This window comes from Rattus rattus, chromosome 13 (assembly GCF_011064425.1).
Source record: "Rattus rattus isolate New Zealand chromosome 13, Rrattus_CSIRO_v1, whole genome shotgun sequence".
Taxonomy (NCBI): domain Eukaryota; kingdom Metazoa; phylum Chordata; class Mammalia; order Rodentia; family Muridae; genus Rattus; species Rattus rattus.
In genome coordinates this window covers 68,761,809-68,765,809 of record NC_046166.1, presented here as the reverse complement: position 1 = coordinate 68,765,809, position 4,001 = coordinate 68,761,809, and the positions used below count along the sequence as shown (strand labels likewise).

General features: G+C 49.4%; 1 protein-coding gene across 1 annotated transcript in view; it reads left to right on the top strand.

Annotated features, from left to right (window-relative positions):
* The first annotated feature begins 1,006 nt into the window (after window positions 1-1,006).
* The window catches only part of Myom2 (myomesin 2), a 69,567-nt gene continuing 66,572 nt past the window's right edge, over window positions 1,007-4,001 (top strand). Inside the window, exon 1 of the mRNA XM_032919280.1 lies at window positions 1,007-1,107. The gene's annotated coding sequence lies outside the window, so the exon portion shown is untranslated. The remainder of the gene's footprint in view (window positions 1,108-4,001) is intronic.

The window sequence follows — 4,001 nt, the reverse complement described above, 5'->3', positions numbered from 1 at the left end:
GGGAGATTGTCAACTTCGGGCAGCTGTTTTAAACCGTCCGCTTAATTTTCTTTTGTGAAATAGGACGGCACTGTCTGTGGGTTGCTGTAAGAACTACCCGAGTGGAAGCTTCTTGGTTGGGATCATTTCCTGTGTCAAATTCGATCGATATATATTGAAGCATTTTGGGGGAGCCTATGAGTCCTCACAGACAGCTGAGTACTTTGTGGAGACAAAGTTGTATCCCTCCATATCTTATGCCAAGGGTCTCAAGGCGGGGCCCTGCAGAACCCAGCCATGTGTAATGGATTCTCAGTGCCCCTAAGGCTTGGTTTGTGCCCAGTTGTTGGCTTTGGTGGTAAGAGGTCCTTTTTGGCAATAAGTCATTTTGAAAAGACTTTGGACAAGTAGGTTGGGGAAAAGTTGAAGAAAAGTTCATTTCGTGGACTCAGGGCTTGTGCCCTGGGGTCTACTCTGTACCAGGTGACTCTCTCTCCTCTTCCATGAATTTATTCCATGTCTTTTATGAACGTTGGCACTTTCGGCTGTGTGAATAACTTCTTTACTTGCAAGAGGAGTAATAAATGCTTTCAGCTTGACATATCCTTACAAACCAAAACTGTGTTTAGTGGCACACGCAGGATTGTTCCCACTGTTCCTTGCAGGGAGGGCTTAGAATAAGGTACATCAAAGACACGCAGTCCCAGTGCTGGGGGACAGGCTAGAGTTTCATGATGGTGTCATGATTCCTAAACATGTCAGGAGCCTCTCGGGTGTGGTTCCAGAGCTGGGCCGAGGAGGAAAGTGTCTGGGAGTGTTCAGGAGAGCAGCTGGTGTCTTGGCTCTGCTGGAATGCACCAGTAGGTCGGGTGGGGCGTGTTCATCTGAGAGGGCTCAGCATTACTGGTCAGCATGGCCTCTGATGTTAGCTCCGTACAGCCCTGGACCTATGCTGCCAGAGCAAGGGGTATTTAGAGGAATATTTCTGGCATTAGTTCAGTCCCCTGGTTTTATAGCAGCCCGGCTGCGAGCCTTCAGGCCTTGGGGTCTCTAGAACCAAAGCCTCTTTGTCTCCCGAACTCCAGGGGAACCTGATCTTTGAAGAAGAGGTACTCCTCATCTTTCTGGGTATGTGTGGGGGCACTTATAGCATTTCCTAAAGAGGACAGCAGTAGTGTTAGGTTGGGTGAACCCTTTTACTTCTCTGCGCCTGATGCTACCGGCTACAGCCGGAGAGCATTTACTGGGCTACAGAATTATACTTCTGGGAGGTTCAATTGATATAACTTGGGTTAGGAGCCTGGCCTGGCTCAGGGAGGTTCTGAAGTATCAGGTTCCAAGGAGTCAGCCATGACTGCAGAGCACATGCTGGGGTTCCGGTGCTCCCCTTTTCCTGTTCTATATCTCTTTGGGTATGAGACTGATAGCAATCTGAAGAGAGAAGTGAAGCTGAGGGTCCTAGGCACATGGGTGCAGCCTGCATTGTCCCCGAGCAATGAGTTCTGAAGTGTTCTGTCCTTTAAGTCCAGTGGTCTTGGATTCGTCAGTGGATATCTATTAGTTGCTTCTAAAGGCTGTGGTTTGAAAAGCGGGTAGAGTAGAGAGTGCTTGTACCTGGAGAGCACTTGGCAAGCCTGACTTTGATATAAGGGAACAAAACATTTGGGAGAAGTGCTGTAAAGGGCTGCTGCCCTTGCCAAAGGCCCCCTGGGTGTCGTATCCACAGTAGGTCAGTGTGTCAGAGTGAGGGGCCCAGGAAACGTGACCACTTGAGGTCAGCGGTTCCTCGCTAATCACTGCAAAGTGTCTGTTCCTCACACATGAAGTGCTTGAAGACTTCCAGGCCCACCGGGCAGCGGCGTGTGAGGGTAGTATCAGAGATATACCACGCCGTGCGCTGTCTGTGCCTGGGGCATTGAGTGGGACTATCAGACCAGTTAAAGGGAAGACAGTCATGGAACTGTACTTACATTATGCACAGAAGCATGGGCTTTGCCAAATGTGCATGGCCCTCTTTGGTGTATAGTTAGTTCCACTAGGGATGCAGCTTGCATTTGGAGTCCTTTTTGCAGAGGTATACAAGCAAGTTTGAAGGTTAACATAGCACACACATGTATGGAAGTAAACACAGGAAATGATACAATAGCTTATGGTTTCTGATGAAGTGCTCATCAGGAGATGGCTCAAGGAAGAATTCCTAGAGAAGAATCTATGGTGGCTACCTCTGTAGTGCTGGCCCAGTTTTAGCTAACACCCCCCGCCCCCATATGCACAGCTCCAGAGACAGCTCGTGCAGCCCCGCGCGGCAGACCTCTTTTGGCAATTGTCTTGCTGAAATACAGCTGAGGCTCTCCCATGTTAAATCGATAGGGCCTTTCAGGTACCCCTTCCTATCTAGGGTTCGGCGCCACAGTTCAGTGTCACAGTGACCTGTGACAGAGACAGCCACGGGTTCTGTTGTTTGTTACTCTCTACCAAGCCCAGTGCCAGCTGTTACATAGATTCAGTGTGGAATATCAGGGCCGGAGAGATTAGAAGTAAGCCCCAAGCATCGTAGAGCGGGAGTCAAGTTTGGCCTCAGCTTGGAGCCTGGCACTTGACCTCTGAGTTCTCCTTGACGGCTGTCTGGGTTGGTTCTGTGTGGCCCTTGGGGCAAAATGCCTTGTTACACATTTGTAACTTCTGTATGATGTCACACCTCACACTCTGTGGAATCCATATACACCCTCCGGGCTAGGAGATGGTTGGATCACAAGTCGATTTTTAAGAAGAAATACCGAAATACGCTAGTTGTCAAAGCATAAAAAGCCATAAGATAGGCGTCTACTGCCCTTCGGGAGTGGGTGGTGGGCTGGGCTAATTGGATAATCCCTAGGGTCTTTCTCAGTTCAGTTATTCTTTGATCCCACGGTCTCAACAGGAATTGATCATGGGGTAAATCATTCAACACGGTGACTCTTCTAATAGATAGGTGACTTGGGTGATGAGGGCTAGAGTGAGGGCAGTCTCTCTTCTCTGAGTTACCCCTGAGCTCCCACCCCTGTCGTTGCGTCTGAGTGGTGGCCTCAGGGGTTTGCTTCGGGCTTCTCTAAACTGAACAGCCAAGGCTCTGGCTTGCCCAGTTCTTTGTATCTTATCTGGGAAAGTGAACGAGGGTCACAGAGATCTAGGAAAGCTGCCTCTCGGTGACTGCGCAGAAAGGACCAAATGCATGGATTTTATTTCCTTGGGGTGAGTGCAGGCATTCCCATGAGGTGAACATGTGTAATTCCTGCAATGCTCTAACATCTCTTGATGATTAATCTCTGGGGAGGATTTCACTCAGACTTGCTCACTTTCTCCTATCCCAGGGTTTCATTGCTGTCTTGATTTGTGCTTTCCCGCCTCTGTTCCAACCTTCCCACCCGAAGCCAAGGTTCATGACCCTTGGAGGCACTAGGGGGCTAGCAATTTTCCAAGACCCCTGGGTTAGCCACCGGAAGTTTCTGGTGTGGTTTCAACCTTCACAGAGTAGCTCTGTAGGGCACCCAGTGCTCCCACTGCCATGATTCTGAGCCCATCCTGTCACCTGACCTCTGTCTGCTACATAGTCACCCCCCCAGAACCCTGGCCACATGTCCTCTGCTGGGGGCCTCTCTGGCTGCCCTCCCTTCTCCTTTGTAGGTCGCTCTATCTCTGTGGCCTTGGGCTCTTGTCAGTTCAAGTATGTGTTTACTCCTCTAATCTGTTTAAATTATTTTTATCCTCTTTGCTCACACAGCTTTCTGCACTGCCATGAACGCAGTAGGCATTCTACAAAGACTGCTAAGCTAGAAAGGAAACGAAGCAGAGAGTCACATTTTCCCATTTCCGTGGAAGCTAACGAAAAGTAAAACTGGGTTCCAGAGAAGTCTGTGGGCTTTGTGATTATAGCTGAGGATGAGTTCTGTCTGTGTACTTATCCCCATTTCCCTGCCTTGGGATCAGAATAGCTGTCAGTGTGTGTGTGTGTGTGTGTGTGTGTGTGTGTGTGTGTGTGTGTG